Source organism: Euleptes europaea, chromosome 10 (assembly GCF_029931775.1).
Source record: "Euleptes europaea isolate rEulEur1 chromosome 10, rEulEur1.hap1, whole genome shotgun sequence".
In the NCBI taxonomy this organism is placed as follows: Eukaryota; Metazoa; Chordata; class Lepidosauria; order Squamata; family Sphaerodactylidae; genus Euleptes; species Euleptes europaea.
Genome location: NC_079321.1, coordinates 58,594,653 through 58,614,025, shown reverse-complemented (window position 1 = coordinate 58,614,025; position 19,373 = coordinate 58,594,653).

Genomic DNA, 19,373 nt, shown 5'->3' with positions numbered 1-19,373 from the left:
TGTACAGCACTCCACTCAAAATATCACCACCAGGCCTCACATTCCCCAAAACATTGTAATGATTTTCTTCTACTTCCCATGCTGCCATGTTAGGCTACACAATGACTGGAATGTCTGATGCAGAAATGGAAATTCAAGGGAATCAGAATATTGCGCTGAGTATTACGGTCATTAGAATTCCACTTTCATTGTGTTTCCATTTGGGTATGTTGTGCACACATGCACTCACGCTGAAACGCAGAGGACAAACTGGCTTTAATTTGCCGCGGATGGGAGCTAAAAGCATTTACAAATTTGTACTAATTTACTGTTCAAACACCAATCAGCTGTTAAAGGACTTGGAAGGGTTCAAAAATCTAGCCAGCCTTTTTACAGCTCGGGGAGTGCAGAGCATTTGCATTCATTTGCTATGTACTTAAGCTTGTGTTAAAGCAAATTAGATCCCAAGGAAATCGCAGTCATTCATGATTCATTGAGTCATTCATATTGGAAAGTTGTTTCTAGCTTCAGTGTATATTCTTGGGTTGAGACAGTTCTACCTACAAAATATATAAAGTATTATCCATGGGCAATTACCCACTTCCACCCATCTTTCAAAGGCAGCACTATTAGCAGCATAAATTATTCATATTATATAATGTCGCACACAAGTGGTGAGCTCTTGCCACAAATGTAGCCTTTCTTTTCCTAAGGGCAAAATGATCTTTTTAGATCAGGAAGAGTGTTGTTGTCTTCGGTGTTCCACACCTTTTGTCTCTTGGATGTGCCTTGGTATTGTGAGAGGAGTGAGAACCACTCAAACCACAGATCTAACCTAATCTATCTAATCTTTATGCTTTCTTCCAAGGATTTCCGTTTCTATCCTCTTCTGCTTTGTCCTCACAACAACTCTGTGAGGTAGGTTCATATGAGAGATAGTGAACGGCTCTTTGAATGCAGGTCTCAGAATGAAAACATGGGGACAGCCACTAAAAACTGATGTGGCACTACCCAAATTATAACACTGTTTGTTTTTTTCATGCAGTGATGCATTCTGAAGAATATCTATCTAAATTATTTACCGATCTATATTTTATCCTGCCTTCTTCCAAGGGGCTCTGGGAAGCATGCATTGTTCTCCTATCCTTCCTTCAGCAATTCTGTGAGGTAGGTTAGGATGAAAGACAACGACTGGACTAAGGTCACCCTTATTACAAATTGTGTATGTGTGTGGGCCCTGACCTGGATGGCCCAGGCTAGAAGCTAAGCAGGGTCTCAGAAGCTAAGCAGGGTCGGCCCTGGTTAGTATTTGGATGGGAGACCAGCAAGGAATACCAGGGTTGCTGTGCAGAGGAAGGCACTGGCAAAACACCTCTGTTAGTCTCTTGCCATGAAAACCCCAACAGGGGTCGCCATAAGTCGGCTGCGACTTGAAGGCCCTTTACACACACACGTGTGTGTGTGGGGAGGAGGGGTTGAATTTGGTGCCTAAATTCCCAATCTGACACTGTACCACTTCATCGTACCGGAAATTGTTGTTTTGGGAGGAAATTTCCCTGTAACAGCAGAGTATAAAAAGTACAGATACCTCCAAATTTCTTTTAAACAAAAACAGAAAGCTGTCTCAATAGTTAGTTCTCGGGTAGGGTTTCCAGGTCCTCCCTGACCACTGACTGGGGGCAAAGGGGTAGGGTTGCCAGCTTCAGGTTGGAAAACTCCTGGAGATTTGGGGGTGGAGCCTGGGAAGGACAGGAACCTCAGTGGGGTACAATGCCGTAGAGTCTACCCTCCAGAGTAACCTTTTTATCCAGGAGAACTGATCTCTGTAGTCTGTAGATGAGCTGTAATTCCGGGGGAATCCTTAGGTCCCACATGGAGGTTGGCATCCCTATTATCTGGAGAGGTGGCATATACATTTTCTAAATAAATAAATCCATTTGTTCTGGAGTCAGACTTAAATGTTCTCATCGTCTCTTCCTTGTCATGGAATGGCACCTCATCCTGTAATATTCATCATTTGTTATGGAATGACACCTCATCCTGTAGTATTCATCATTTTTGGATGGTATTCATTAAAGGTGTTTCTTTTAAAAGACATTTGCTTTTTATATAACTTTTTATACACATTTGCATCTATGCTACCTAGTGGACACGGAGGCAGAGAACAGATGTGTGTATATACACACCTAACAGCATCACCCTGTGAGCCTCCTGCTGTGGGTGCACTCTACCCAGCATTCTACCCTAAATACAGTGAACATTCTCCATGCCTCTATTCACCATTCCTTGCATACACAGCCTTGAGGTAGGTATGTTGCTGTGCTGAGCATGGCATACAGATAAGGACACACAGGTAACCCTTGATCATTCTCATTGCTATGTCTACAGGGATTTACAGAAATAAAGGGGGGGAACACTTATATGTATTTCAAAAATAAGAAGTGGGAGAATGTTTTCCAGTACAGATTTCTCTGTGTTCCCAGGGTACCTTTATGTCCCTTGTGTGCACTGGAAGGAGACTGCGTAGAGAGTGTGTAGAATGAAGGAAGGAAGGAAGGCAAAAATGCAACAGGAGGTTCAAGCAACATGCAGTACAAGAGATCATGTCACCATTTTCAAACTTTTTGTACTCCACCAAGCCATACAAAGTGTGGTGCATTGTGCAGTAGGTACAGGATCAAACCTAAGGAACAATCCTTTAAGAACAGGCAGCAGAAAGTGTACTATTTATTTATTTAAAACATTTTTATTTAGGGTTGCCAGGTCCCTCTTCACCACCAGCGGGAGGTTTTTGGGGCAGAGCCTGAGGAGGGTGGGGTTTGGGGAGGGGAGGGACTTCAATGCCATAGAGTCCAATTGCCAAAGCGGTCATTTTTTCCAGGTGATCTGATCTCTATCAGCTGGAGATCAGTTGTAATAGCAGGAGATCTCCAGGTATTACCTGTCGGTTGCCAAACCTATTTTCATTCCGCCTTTCCACCTGACAAGGGTACACAAGGTAGTGAACACAAAAAATGTTTAAACATTTAAGGAATTAAAAATACAGTTAAAAATTATAAAATAATTCAATTAAAAACACCTTAACAAACAACACTAGAAGAAGGGGCAGTAACCATTATTGGGGGTATGCCAGATGGGGGGGAAAGTCTTCGCCTGCTGGCAAAAGACGCCGAGATAGATGAATCTCCCTGGGGAGGGAGTTCCAAAGTTTTGTTGCCACAACCAAGAAAGCCCTTTCTCAGGTTGTAACCCATCTAGATTCAGAAGGAGGGGGCAACTGAAGCAGGGCCTCCAAAGATGACTGGAGTGTATGGGTAAGTTTATATGGGACAAGGTAGTTCTTAAATTATGTTGGTCCCAGGTAGGGTTGTTGAAAAAAAAATCGGTATAGTTCGGCTTCGGCAAAATTCGGCCCGTTTTTATTCGGGCCGTGCCGAAGTCCGAACTCCCCCGTTTTGGATCCCTGGAAATTCGGGGGGATCCGGAGGCCGGGAGGTGCAGATCTATTTAAAGCCCCCCCCAGCCCAGCCAGTCCCCCTCATTTCAGGACTGTGGATTGGTGCGGACCCACCTCCGCCGTGCATCCATTGCAACAGCACAAAATCTAGCCACTCAGTATCTTATATCGGAGTTTACGTCTTGTAACAGTGTCGGAATGTAGACATATCCTGCATATCCAGAGAATTTGTGAATTATTGGTGAGATAAACCTTTCTCGGATAGCTGTATAATGTTGACAATAAAACAAGACATGTTCTAAAGTTTCTATGGATCTGGAACCACAGGGGCATTTCCTCTCTTCATATCGGATCTTCTTGAACAGGCCTTCTTGAATGGCTGAAGGGAGGGCTTGACATCTGGCCAAGGTAAAGGCTCTTCGGTGTTTAGGAATTTCCAGACTGGTTAAATACTCCATAGGAATAGGAAGATACCTCCTGGATTCACTAATGATGAAGATAGGTGTTTTGGCCAGATCTATTTGACGTTCTGTGTCAATTATATGCTGTTTGATCAATGCCTTGGCCTGGGCGTAGCCCATGTCAATTAGTACCTGCGGTGTGAATCCTAATGTTGACAATTTATCCATCACTGCCCATTTCCATGCCGATTGGAAATCATCCTTTATAATTAAGGGAGCGAGACCACGTGGGAGACAGGATAGCTTAAGCCAGTTATTAATTGCAACTATCCATACTCTGGCTTCCACACATATGAAGCCCGTCTCAGGGTGTAGAGTGGCATTGGAAACATTTTGGTACTTGCAGGGCTGATCTCAAAAACTTGCACACGTTCTAATGATGATAAATTGGCATAAGGGCCTAAATGAGTGCCATACAGAAGCTGCTCAATCGACTTGGCTTCAAACAGTTTGAGGGCCGCCGGGATACAATGGCCACCTTTAGTCCTAAGATATTTCAATATGGCGGCTGTGCTTCTCTGTGCATTCCCAGCAGCATATTCACTATGAGCTTTTCTATTTCCACAGGAATGAAAAATTACTCCCAGGTATTTGAAGCATTTGACCTGTTCTATCATGTCCCTCAATGTGCCATGATAATAGTTTGGGTCTCCTTGCAAATACCATGATTTTCATTTTTTGGTAATTGAGTTGTAAATTATTCTCCTTGCAGTATGTTGCCACTGCTTCCATGGCTCTTCTAAGCCCTATCGGTGATCTTGATAATATTGCTGCATCATCAGCATACAACAGCACTGGGATATGCTTCCCTGCCAATTTTGGAGGATGAGAGTTCGTGTTATGGAGCTTAGCTACCATATCGTTGATATAAAAATTAAATAAAAGTGGGGCCAATATGCATCCTTGTTTGACACCTTTCTCAGTTGTAATCGCCTTGGATAGATGGCCCTGATGATTACATCATACTCTTGGTGAAGTCCCTTCATGTAGCATGCGAATTAGATATAACAGCCGCCTATCTATCGTAGAGGCCTCCAGTTTCCTCCAAAGTTGGCCTCTATCTATCGAGTCAAAAGCTGATTTGAAATCAATAATGGCCACATAGAGGGAAATTATGCCTTGCGAGGAGTGTTTCTCAATTAGGTGTTGAAGTACTAAGCATTGATCGGTATTAGATCGGCCTTCCCTGAAGCCGGCTTGTTCCTCTGCTAGTAGGTTTTCTTGTTCCATCCAGTCTTGGAGCGTCCATTGCTGATGCCTTGCGTATAATTTACTGATGACATTAAGTAGGCTTATTGGTCTACAATTATTAGGATCATCTTTCTTCCCTTTTTTGTATATCGGAACAATGACTGAGAGTCCCCAATCTTTAGGTATATGTCCATAGGTATTAATGCAGGGGAATAATAATGCCAAGACAGGAACACAAAAATCCAAATTATTTTTGATGACCTCCGCCGGTATTAGATCTTCTCCTGGGGCCTTTCCCAGATTCAGTTGGATTATAAGATTCTCAATCTCTTTCTTGAATACGGGAGCCCACTTGGGAAGATTTTCTATCCTTTGGGTGTTCTGGCCACACCCTCCATCAGGGACACTATAAAGTTCTTGAAAGTATGTTTCCCAGATACTTGGAGAGATATGACAATCTGCCATAGGAGGTCCATTTGATTGGGAAGAAGCTATAGTTTTCCAAAACAAGACAGAATTGTTAGATTTAGATGCTTGTATGACCCTCGTCCAGTTTTCCTTCATGGCTTCCTTTTTCTTCCAAGCTAACATCTGTTTGTAGAATCTTTTCCGCTACAGCAATTCCAGGGCCGCCAAGGGGATGCATTTGTCACATATGCCTGATATGAACTGATAAGATCTTTCTTTGCTTTGACACAATCCTTATCAAACCATGGTTTAGACTGATTTTGTTGCCGTTTCCCGGGTACCCTATTATTGATTAAATGGTGGTATAATTCCTGGGTTAACACCTCATAGGCCATCAGAAGATCATTCCCTGGTTCAGATGCTATCAGAGCAGATCGAAGAGACTGTAGTCGTGCCGATTCCAATAACTCCACTATTTGTTGTTTTATTTGAGGAGACCATCTAGCTCGACAGTAGGTTTTCCCATCCGTAATAATAGAAGTTTGATAGTTGCCAGATGACAGAGATCAGTTCCCCTGGAGAAAATGGTTGCTTTGGCAATTGGATTCTATGGCATTGAGGTCCCTCCCCTCTCCAAACCCCCCCTCCTCAGGCTCTACCTCCAAAATGTCCAGGTATTTCTCATCCTGCAGCTGGCAACCCTAGTTGCAAGTTCATCCTGCCTCCATGTACCGGCCACTAGATTTGTATAAACCAGTATTATCAAAATACCACATAGTGGACTTCATAGGTCACATTCAAACATTGGGGCAGAATGGGTACTCTAGGGCAGGGCTTCTTAAACATTTTCCACTTGCGACCTGTTTTTGCCTGAGAAATATTTACGCGACCCCAGGTATATAGGTATATAAAATAAGTATACAAATCAAACATTTACTGATAATAAATCATAAAGAAACCTTTTACTGTTGCCAATTTTTTTTGCAACCCCCACATTCAGTTACGCAACCCCATATGGGGACGCGACCCACAGTTTAAGAAGCTTTGTTCTAGGGGAGTTAAACCATATTAATGCAATTCCACTCTACATGTTGCATTATGTGCATGTTTATTAGGGGAAAATAGAACAAAATTCAGTGGACACTAGTTTACATGGAACTTTAGGATTGTGGATATATTACATGGATGTGTGAAAGCACAGAATACTGAAGTTCATTCCTGCTGGCTTTATCCCTATCTTAACACTTTCAGCATCAAGTCTGAAAGTATCTACACATGTACAACCTCTGTATATGTGTACAGTTTGTATTCACATGTGCTCTTCTGGGAAACTATTCTGAATGCCTGTAAGACAGGGAAGATGAAGGTCATCAATTATGTTCCCATTCAGCTGCACACATGTTTACACAGGTAATGTGCATAGAGTCCTCAGGTTTCTTTTGTTTCTTTGTAAGTACTAGTCATCTCATCTCTATGCAAGAAACTAGAGGAAACAGAGGCTCCCAATTGATATTATCTACAGGAAAACTACACTTTATATTTATGATCTATGTAACATCCCAGACAAGTGATTAAATGCCCTTTTGAACATAGCAAGTGAAATACTTCTTGTATAGCCCAAGGACATATGATGAATGTCTTCCCTCTCCTGGCAGTCTATTGGAAATAATGAACCTGCTTTAGAAATCAGGCCCCTGGGTCGGCTGGAAGGGATAGCACATAAGAGTTAAAATATAAACAAATGAGCAGAAAAGAACATGGCTGTGAATTTCCTCTACATATGGCCAACTCTTTTGGAAAGAAAGTAACTGGCAACAGGACAAAGACACTTGACTGATGGGGAGCAATGGGAGAGCTGAGACATTGCTCACCTTTGTGAGAAAGCACAACATTGTAGTATCTTCCAGACTGAGAAGATGTGTAAATAAATTGTATGACATGAAAGAAACATGCAGCAAGGAGTTGATGTAGCTACATAACTAAGGAGATGATGTAAATAAATTACTAGAAATATATTATCATATCTATATTCCATCTTTCACCGCACAATTGTCACAAATTTTATGCCAATTTTTTTGCAAAAAAGTAGGGTGCGACCATTGTGTGGGGACTGCCTCTCCCATCCTCCTTTTTATGGGGGAAGCTTCTCCCAAACCCCTCCCGGCTCTGCCCCCCTCCCGCGCAGTTAAATGGAGCCCCCTGAGCATGGCTCCCATTTGCTGCCTCTCCCTCCTTCCGGCATCCAGCCTGCCACATGGGAAATTTGGCTGCAGTGCCCAGGTGCCAGGTTTGCAGCGGCCGGCTTTTCCCCCTGCGCCTCCCAGCTCGCGTCGCTCCCCTCCCGCCCCCCAGGCCGTGACTCTTGCAAGCCCCAATGAGCCATGTCCTCCTCTAGCACTCTGCTGCCCAGCTGCCCTGCACTGAAGGTAAGTGCTTGTGCTTCAGCATTTGCAGCATGCAAGGGGCTGGAGTGGCCATGGACAACAGCTCCAGGAAGAGTCCTGGGTCGCTGCGGAGCTCTCGAGACCCGGGACAATGTGACTTACTCATGGAAGCTTTGCCTGCCCTCCCGCTCCCCTTGTTCCTACAGCTCTTCATTGAGAATTGAGAATTATACCATGCGACGATTACACAATGAAAGGTTATAAACCAATTTTTGGACTGAAAAAACAGGATGTGACAATTATGCGGTGGTGACAATTATGCGGTGAAATACGGTATCTATTTCTCAATGTGGCCCTCTTCTGTAAATATCTAAATCTATAGATTGAGGCCATAGTTACCCAAAACAGATAGTTCTGCAAACTTGGGGTACTCTCCAGGTTTGCAGAAAAATCTGAAAACATTTAAAAATACATTGAGGGAGGGTTAAATCCCTCCAAACACATTCATTGTCTGTGCATGTACAGACAAAGAACCTACATCGTCGAGCATGGTGTAGGAGAGTCAGAGTGGTGTAGTGGTTAAGAGCAGTGGTTTGAAGCAGGGGACTCTAATCTGGAGAACTGGGTTTGATTCCCCACTCCTCCACATGAGTGGCAGACTCCAATCTGGAGAACTGGGTTGGTTTCCCCACTCTTCCACATGAAGCCAGCTGGGTGACCTTGGGCTAGTCACAGCTCTCTTAGCGCTCTCTCAGCCCCACCTACCTCATAGGGTGTCTGTTGAGGGGAAAGGAAGGAAAGGTGATTGTAATCTGGTTTGAATCTCCCTTAAGTGGTAGAGAAAGTTGGCATATAAAAACCAACTCTTCTCTTCCTTCTTCTCCTCCTCCTCCTCCTCCTCCTCCTCTGTTGGATAGCACACCCCTGTCTTCCTCCTTGACAGTGGCGGGGGGGGAGCTTTGGCAGGCCCAGCAGCAGAGAACAGGACCCTCGTGGAGCTCTCCATCATCAGTGATGGTGGAGGGACAAGCCTCAGCACCTCCAGGAGCCACATGGGACTTGCTGCTACTGCCATCTTTGACAGTGTGTGTGGGGAGTTTCGGCGAGCCTGGTGGCAGAGGCCAGCACCCACATAGGTCTTGCCAGCAAGAGTGGAAGGAGGAACAAGCTTCAGCAGGACTGGCAGTCAGGACCCATGTGGGGGCTTGCTGCCATCTTCCTTCTTGATGGTGGGTGGGGGGAGAGGCTTTAGCAGGCCTGCACAGATCTGCACAGGGCTTGCTGGCATCAGGGGGTGGGAAAAAGCTTTGACAGCTCAACTGCTGGGAGCTGCGTTGAGCTCTCTGCCATTCTCCTTGACAATGTGTGTGGGGAAACCCACGGTGGGGGAAGTGGGGAGCCACACTGGGCCTGGCTGCCGTGATGGAGGGAGGGACCCCATTTGTATGTTCCCATTTGTATGTTCTAATTGCCAAGTCAGTCAAATCTGAAGGTACTTAAATCCAGTGACTGGAGCGGCAAATGGGTAGACAGATCTGTTTACAAACCTGAAAAACACCCCAGGTTTGCAAAAAATGGTGAAATAAAAAAAATACATTGAGGTTTAAAAAAATACTTGAAATGATGAAAGGAGCACCTGCAGTTTTAAAAAAAGGATTCCCTCAGTGGCCGTTGCTAGGCAACCACAGAATTCTAAGCTTCCTTTCTATGAGTATAAGGCAGGGGGGGATGGGGTCATTTTCAGAGCTGTTTTTGCCTTGAGGGAAGACTCATTGGGGCCAGGAATGGGCCTGGCAGCAACGACTGGGTAACTTAATACTACTAGACTTGCATGACTCAACTAGGCCTAGCTGCTTGCATGGTAGCAAGTTGCCTGGTGGTTGAGTCCTCCCTCATAGGGTATAACAGCCCTGGAAGGATCCTATTTCCTCCCCCTCCCTTTTACTGACAGAAACCAAAGCTTAAAGGCCAGCAATATTGTTGTGGTTGCGTAGCAACCCACACAAAGACCACTGATTTCTCCTTTCTGCTGCTTTTATTATTTTAGGGAGTTAACCCCCCCCCCCCAATATGTTTTCTTTAGATTTCAGACTTTTCTGCAAATCTGGGGCTTTTCTCAGATTTCTAGAAGTATCCATTTTGTCTTTTCATGGCTCCAGTCTCCAGATTTAAGTATCTTAAGATGAGAATGTGTTGAGAATTAGATATATTAATAACAGGAAATTTTATTAATTGTAGATGGCGTGATGTTAAATCTCCCCTAACATGACCCTCCCCCAAAGGTGGCCAACTTTTCGTGTAACATAAATTCTTACATTTATCAAGTCCAGTAACACCTTAAAGACCAATAACATTTGCTAGGTCTAAGCTTTTGTGAGACAAGATACATGTTTTGTTGGTCTTTAAGGTGCTACTGGATTCAAATTCAGTTCTGCTACTACAAACTAACATGGCTACCAGCATGAACCCTTCTCACATATATGAATTTGTGAAGGAAAAATGGAGGAGTCAACTTTGTCTGGTTTGGGAACCATGAAGCACAGTTTGATGTTTCTATAGTCCTTTCTGACCATCACCAGTGTTCCTTATTACCAACAAACCCACCCACTCCCCTTCTTTTCTTTCACTTTCTGTTTCCCTCCAGTTTACCTTTGGGCAGTTAGTTCTACGGACTTTGCAGTCTTCACAGTGCTTCGAACATTGTCTGTACTTAGGGTTTCCAGATTCAGGTTGGGAAATAGCTGGAGATTTGGGGTAAGGAGGGTGGGGTGTGGAAAGGGGAGGGACTTCAATGCCATAGAGTCCAATTGCCAAGGCGGCCATTTTCTCCAGGGGAATTGATCTCTGTCGCCTGGAAATCAGTTGTAATAGCGGGAATTCTCCAGCCACCACCTGGAGGTTGGCAACCCTATCTGTACTAATCAATATAACCCAAGGAATGAAAAGAACAATGTCAATTTTCTTTCCTGAGAGTTATTTAATTTGGGAAGAACAAACTTTGCACTTTGACATTCTTCACCTTTTAAAAAAACACGCAGGAAAAGATTAATGTTTTCCCAATAATTGTGATTTTTCTATTTCTTTTTCAGAAATGTAATAGAAGGATGGAGACTAGGACTAAAAGCAACCATCCAAATCACTCATTGACTTTATAAGGCTCAGCAAGATCAGAGCTCATAATACCGCTAATGTAACATAGTGCCAGATTATCAGTGGGGAAACCTAGGGCATTAACGCATGGGCAGAATGTTCCTGGTTCGCTCCTCTGTTATCCCACAATATTTAATCCCACAATATTTAAGTCTGGATAATCAGACGCATGACGCCAGCCTATCCCACATTAAGTCTGAAACAAGTAGCTGCTGGAGGCTCCCCGTGCGTTTGAACCAACCATATAATGTGGGATAGTTCGCAATGCGGGATAGCAGGGGAGTGACATCGGCCAAGGATTGGCTGAGGAGTTATCCAATCAAAGGGCGATTCTCCCCCTTTTTTTTTCTTGGAACATCAGCGTTCCGGTATACCATCGTCTCAACCTGTCAATTAAAAAAAGGCGGGATGGGAGGCCGGAAGCAGCAATTGCTCTCACAGGAAAGGGGGCGGGACGGGGGATGGGAAGCGGCAATTGCTCGTGCAGGGAAGGGGGCAGGACGGAGGAGACCGGTAAGGGGCATTAGTAGCGAGCTAGCCAAGTAATTACACGCACGTCGGCGTTCCGGTAATGTAGCGGAATTAAAAAAAAATAGCGGATTAGCACTGAAAAGATCGCTATAAACCAGGGATTGATTAACCTGGGTTTTTTTGCCTTAATTCGCGACTAAGGTGGGTCCGATGCGCATCCCTTGGACGGTCGTGCGTGTGGACCATGGAGATTCGCTACTATTAAGGCACAAAAGCGAGACAAATTGGCCGTGCGTTAAGCCCCCTAGATTCAATTCTTTCCTCAGCTATGAAGCTCACTGGAGAGTGGAGAGCCCTGGGCCAGTCACGTGTCAGCCTTACTTACCTCACAGGGTTGGTGTGAGGATAAAATGGAGAAAAATCTTGTAAGCTCTGCTAGATTCGAGTGCAGGAGCATCAGAGAGACCAACAACATTTTTGGAGTATACGCTTTCGAGAGTCAAAGCTCCCTTCAGCAGATACTGGACTCGAATCTAGCTGTTCCACTGCAGACCAACATGGCTACCCTAGAGTTGCCAGGTCCCTCTTCGCCACCGATGGGAGGTTTTGGGGGCAGAGTCTGAGGAGGGCATGGTTTGGGGAGGGAAGGGACTTCAATGCCATAGAGTCCAATTGGCAAAGCGGCCATTTTCTCAAGGTGAACTGATCTCTATCGGCTGGAGAGCGGTTGTAATAGCAGGAGATCTCCAGCTAGTACCTGGAGGTCGGCAACCCTAGACTGCCCTCTGGAAACTATCTTCTCGTAAGCTCTGCTAATATGATGGACTGGGCATTTCAACACTAGCCAAAGCAAACAAAACTGATAAGAAATATTAGAATTTGCCATTTTGCTTTGCAAATGGCTTTTATAACAGATATTTTTGGTATGAAAATTATCTCTCCACCAGCCCCACTCTTAAAGCTTCAGGAATATCTTTTGCAATATCGGATCTGTGTTCCTAAAACAATTTCCAAGAATTTTAATGGGACTATGTGATTCATTTCAGAGAAGCAAACAGATTTTGGTGTTCTCTCCTATCTTGCTCAGTTATAACCAGTGCTGCTAATGAATATTACAATTACTGATTTTTTTTAAAGCAGTCAACTTTATGAATATCCTAATTTAACTAGACTGATTTGTAATATCTCCCATTTTATTACTGAGTGGTTTAAGATCAAGCACATCAAATGTGAAAATGAAAAACCTAGTAGTTTCAGATTTAGTAAATTCATGATGAAAATGTAAATTCACTGGAACTAACTTAATTTGTTCTGTGAATCATCTTAACATGAATGCAAATATGAATTTAATTTTTATTGTTGCCAAACATAGAAATATAGAGGATTTAAGTAATTAAAATGCACATTTTGCAGGGGATGGGAAATACGGATTGTTGGGTTTTTTTTGTTTTTTTTTTTACTATAAAGTCATCTCTATGGCAATAGGCCTATCTAATTTGAATTGAATATCTGTCTCCACAATATAGATTCAAACCAAAGTAGGCCAGGCTCAGGGCTAATTGCATATGTCAAAATTTCATCAACTAAAAATCTCTATGTCTTCCATTGTTTTTCAGAAATAATTTTATATCAGAACTACCACCATGGCTAGGGTTGCCAGGTCCCTCTTTGCCACTGACAGGAGGTTTTTGGGGCAGAGCCAGAGGAGGGCAGGGTTTGGGAAGGGGAGGGACTTCAATGCCATAGAGTCCAATTGCCAAAGCAGCCATTTTCTCCAGGTGAACTGATCTCTATGGGCTGGAGATCAGTTGTAATAGCAGGAGATCTCCAGCTAGTACCTGGAAGTTGGCGACCCTAACCATGGCTATATTGTTAAGTACAGTTGAACATCAGCCTAAATATGTATTATCCAAACAATTTCAGAGCTCTGGACATGACTCCTCTTTGAGTCAAGCAGCAAACTACCTTTTGGGTTAGAAACATCCCCTTCTTTCACCCTACCCTCCAATTCTTGGTTTCATGCTGATTGTGAACCACTTGGGTTCAGGGATCTTCCTTTTAGGGTTTTCTCTTTTTAAAAAATCTGTTTGTTTGTGACTGGTCAGGCACATGGCGGAAGCCTTATACATTATTAATGATAATAAATAATATAACAACCACAACCACTTCCTATTTCTAGAAAATGCCATCTCATTTGGCACTAATGGGCGGTCTCAGCAAGGATGCTAAATGCGGACCTCCACATCCTTAAAGGACTATAGCAGTGTATGCTTAGTTGGATTCAGCAGGCCTTCTGTGAACGGAAATCCTTTGAGGATCAGGTTGCAAATGAACACGGAGATGGAAATGTGTTCTTGTCTGTTGATGATGAATAAGCAGGGCAGGGTTAAGACGAGACTGACAAATTAGCTTCTGGAACACTGGCTAAATTAAAGAGGCAGTCTAGCCATGTCAATTTAGGTTTCCTCACAAATCCAAATCATTTTTAAAAATGCAAATAACTTCAGAGTGTAAATCTATGGATGAGGGCACCACATCGATATAATCTAGACAATATAATCATGCAAGAATAATTTGAGTGCTTCTTCTTTGTACCATTGTCTCCTTGATTAGTAGCCAATCTGTCACAAATTATGGTCAATAGTGTATATTTGTAGACACAGCACTTTTTTACATCAGGTGTAATTTAACAGAATATACATTCACTGATCCTTGTAGATTGAAACACAGGATGTTAATATATTATCCTTAAAATAAATTCTTAAAATGTTGATCAAATGCAAAATATTTTGAATAAAATACATCTTATTTCATTTTCACCATTACTTGACTAGAGAAGGTCAGGATATTATTTTATCTATCCAGGTGAAAGAAATCTTCTATACACTACAAGGCCTGCTTTTAACTGAAAGGCACCCTTGAAACTACTATTACAATACCACTATCGTGGAGTTCACCTCTTTCCAATTAAATCATGACCTTTCCTTCCCCATACAGTTTTTTCCTAAAGTCCCATGGCTCAAATGTCATCTTAAACTTTATTTTCTATTTCTAACCTGTAATTTGGAAAATAAGCATGGATCCAAAGAAGACTGTAAGCTATCAGCTTCATATTTTATGCCTTCTACCGGGGGGTTGACCTGCAGCGGCAGGCGGATGGATTACTCGGTGAGGTAGATCTGTTCTACGACACCATGATTTTTTATCATGCACTGGGGGGAGCATAGTTCAAAAACAGAAATGGATAACTTTTTCAAAGGCACCTCAGTATTTGAGACAGTAGTTTTTGGTGACAGATTCGTTGACCAGGGAAGGTGCCCAGACTACTTCCAGCATATAGTAAATAACTATATGATGCTGCCTTGATGCATTCCTATGGTGTAGGCATTGGACTATGTGGCTCAGTAATGAATTCTGTTGCCTCTATGGGATCTAAAGTAGAAAAAGGTCCTTCCCCACACCTGCTTCTTAAAATCCTTAACAGGAGATGCCAGGAAGGACGTTCTGCAGGCAAAGCATGAGCTGCACCACTCAGCAACAGCTCCTCCCTTTTGGTCACCAAACTCATCAAATGTTTTGTCTGAAGAGGAACATTCATAGTCACTGTCAATTTTACTTTAGTTAAAATGATGTGCCAACCCAAGGATGCTCAAAACTGTCTGAGAAATTACACTAGTCTCATGGAAGCATATGCATCTCTTTCCCTCCCCCCCCCACACCCACACCCACACAAGATTGCTCTGATATTTGCCTCAGCAACTTCCTTCTTCCTAAACTTTTGGTTTGTTTGAATTTCACTTATACAAAATTCCAGTGGCAACCCTGAGCACAAGCATTTTTTCTGCACACACACTGAAGTTATGTGATAGCACTGATTTGGAGCAGCTTTTCCTGAAGTCTCCCTCCCTCCCTCCCCAATCCTCTTTTTAAATTATCCTGAATTTAATATACAATTCAGGCATCATCTTTAAGAAGCACCAAATACCCAAATAGTGCACCAAATACACTGACAGCGACTTGTATCCAACAATGTCCCTCACAGAATAGACTCTGTGGAGTAGGAGATAACCCCCCCCCCTCCGCTGCAGTCCTCTGAAAATCTGTTCCTGGATAGCCAGTAGACCTTCAGGAATAGCACTAGGGGCAACATGGGGCATGCAGCAGGAGTGGGCATCAGTGGAAACTGCTACCTCCTCTTCTGAAAACAGTAGTGCCCTGAAGTCTTCCAAATAGCATTGCCAGCTATACCAATTTCGCAAGAGATGAAATATAATCTAATTGCTGCCTGTCTTGATAGCTAGCATACCTTCTACTAAGCGAAATGGAAATGTTGATTAAGAGAAGCAAAAAGGATAAGGAAGATGGAGAACATTATGGGAGAAGATATACTTTCCCCTTATATCTCCATGAGGGAAAGGGCTAGAGACTTCCTTTAAAAAAATGAAAGTTGGGAATTCAGAGAACCTGCTTAAATGATCATTACAATGCTACAGCGTTATATTGATATTTTAGGACCGCTTTTAAAAAATACCCTGAAATCATTCATTTGGGAAGGAGGGAGGAAAGGAAGTAGTTTAATGATGATGAAAGTCCAGTCATTGAAAAGTGGGGTGGAGGTGGGTGAGACAAAGAAAACAAATACAAAAATTATGTGCTAGGAAAAAAGATGACTCAAACCTGGCTTCTAGAAAAACATCGGGGTAAAAGTAGTCTCAAAAGAGATGGAAAAGTGGGGGGGGGGAAACAAAAATCAGTGAAAATTAAAGCCATAAAAATGCATGTGGAAATCAGGGGATAAACCAAATCAGTATGGGGCCAGAACCAATAAAAAGAACTCATGTGGAAAAGCCCATTAATTGGCCATATTGGCCATACTTGTAGATGTCACTCAATGCACGTCAGTTCTTGAAGCCCTTTACTGCAAGCATCTCATGGCTACCTAGGCTGCAGGGTTATTCCTCCAGCTCTCATCCCCCCAAACCATGGCATATCATAGAACAAGATTCCTGTAAAATAAATTTTATATTTGTGTATTTCAGAGAACGCTAAGATGGTCACGGAAAAAATTTAGCATGTGCGAGGCCCTTTTCATCCATTAAGGCTTGAACTTCTCCAAATAACAAGCAGAACTTGATCAAGCATGAACACTCCTTGGCTATCTATAGATTTGTACTACACAACCTTAAAAATGTCATTGGCACACTTCAGAGTGTAATCAATACGTTCTTTTTAACCTTTCAGCAAGAAGGTTGGCTACAGAGCAGGGCTGATTGAAAGACTCTTTTGCAGTGTGAAATGTGCAAATGAGAAAGGTGGGGGGGAAAAAGCAGCCCATAGGTCTGGTTAATAGGCAATAAGAACTTGGCCTTGAAAGAACTTTTTTTTCCCCATTGGAATGCCTGAGGTAAGTTTTCACAGACTTCCAAAACTGATTCACATGTTATTCGGTGAATCGGTAGCAATTTATTTTTGCTGCTATAGGTGTAATCTCAGTATCTGTATTTGAGTGAGCTTAGAATAACCAAGTGCAAAGGAGAACAGGGTTTCTACACTTTTAACAGTTGTGTAGATTAAGAGTTTCAACCTTTCAGGTGGGCACCGGTTTATGACATCTGAATGGCCTGTTGCAATTCTGTTTGTGCACAGTTATTCAGTTCCCAGGAGCCCAGCCTTCCTTTGTATCTGATGGCTCTATGGAAGTTGGTGAGGCATAATTGCTACGGTCATCATCAATTTTAAAAAGCTTAGTAAATTATTCTTATGAGTTGAAATCAATTAATTGAATCTATGCACATTTGCAATCATTTTAAAGGGGTGAGAATCATACTTCCTTTGTGTTTAGATTTCCTCTGATGTGGAGGAGAATGCCTTTTCCAAATTGGCACCTGAAGAGGAAGTCGTCTAACAAGCCTGGGCCCGGTTTGCTGGTCTGCGTGGGGGGAGAGGGTTGGGGGGGAGGCTCTATGTGTCGTGCCTCGAGCTGACTCTGGGGCTGATGGCTGGGAGGCTTGTGTAGCTGCGTGGGCTTCCGGGTGGCCATTCCCTCTTTCCTTGTCCTTTCCCTCCTGCCCAGCTGCTAGGGTTGCCAGGTCCCTCTTCACCACCAATGGGAGATTTTTGGGGCGGAGCCTGAGGAGGGCGGGGTTTGGGGAGGGGAGGGACTTCAATCCCATAGAGTTCAGTTGCCAAAGCGGCCATTTTTCTCCAGGTGATCTGATCTCTTATCGGTTGGAGATCAGTTGTATTAGCAGGAGATCTCTTGCTACTACCTGGCAGTTGGCAACCCTACCAGCTGCCCATTCAAATAGGCCAATCAGGCTTCACCCTGAGAAGCCAGTGGGGGCGGGGCTTAGCCCCACAGTTCTCCTTCTGGTCTGCTGGCTGGGTATTTATTCAGCCTTGCTTTGCCATTCCAGTCAGCTGACCTCTCAGCTGTGCCCTGCCCTCTCTCCCTGTATTCTGTTATTTTGTTGGTCTGTTAATGTTTTGTTATCTTGCCCTTTGTCACAACTTTTTGGTGGTGTTTGCATGGGGCCACATCCATTTTTTGGGGAAAGCTGGCCTGTGTGACCCTTTTCCCCACCCTGAGAATCCCATTAATGGGTTGGGGGGAGGCTTTGCAGGGAACATGCCCAGGGGGGAGGTTGCCAGGACAGCCTCCTTCCATTGGCAGGGGAATCACTAAGTGACTCAAGCCCTGGTGGAGTACCACATACTGCCATCCCGTGCTACTTCCCAGCAGATGGGCTGAGAGTAGGAGGTTTTTCATCGGTCGGCAGGTGGGTTGGATGATGCCATGGATCCAGCCCCTATGCTACGCCAAGGCTCTCTTCAGCTGTAGCCAATAAAGTTGTGGCCATTTTTCATTCCAGCACTGTTTCCTGGTTTTGCATGTGGGGTGGATTCACTGTTCTGCTCCTGCCACCCTCTCCTCACAGCACTGGGTCGGCAAGACACTACCTGCGATTATGATAATTACTTATATACAAAATGACCTTGGAAAGCCATCTTATACTGGCCCATTAATGTCTACTCTGGCATTCAGTGGCTCTCCAGATTAACAGGCAAATAAAGCTCTTTCCCCAAACCTGCTAAATGAGAACCTTAAGCTGAAAGTGCCAGGGATCTCACCTGGAACCTTCTGCAAGCAAAGCAGATGCTCTGCGACTCAGCTCTGGCTTCTTCCTTCAATAAATAATTAACATTTTTTCTTTTAAACAACTGTGTTGCCCAATTAATTAGGGGTGCCTTTTTAGTCGATCAGTGGGGTTTTTAATTGACGAATCTAACCAATTAATTGATTAAAGGTTGAAACCTTACTAATTACTCTTCTAGAAGTGCAATAAGCAGAGATACACCCTTCTAAGCCTGTTGTCTTCAATAGATTTAGAAGGGTATATCTCTGATTTGGGTGGTAAAGATTTCACAAGCACTTAACAGAAAGTTACAGCCAGATCCTATGCAATGTGTGTCTGCTGAGAAGCAAGCATCAGTTTTAACAGGCTTACTCCCAAGAAAGTATGCTTAGGGCACCAAATTTGCTGTGTTCCACACTGATACACTTTACTTCAAGCACAAAATAGGAGACAGTTGCTCATCTTATAGTACCCGCAGCATAACCTAAATCAGTGGTTTTTGGTGGGGGCTATAAGACCCTGTATGTGTGTTTGGGGGGGTAATCTACAAATTTGGGGGGGGGGCAATCAGTACTTGCAGGAAAAATGGAGGGTCTCTTTTCTCTACTTGCAATGGCTTCTGCCTGCCAGGAGTGGAGAACTGCATGCTTAAACCTGAGGATAAAATCTCAAAGCATAGATTTGGCTCTTTAAAAGCATAGGAAACAAACAGGAATGCTTCCTCCACATTTGGGGA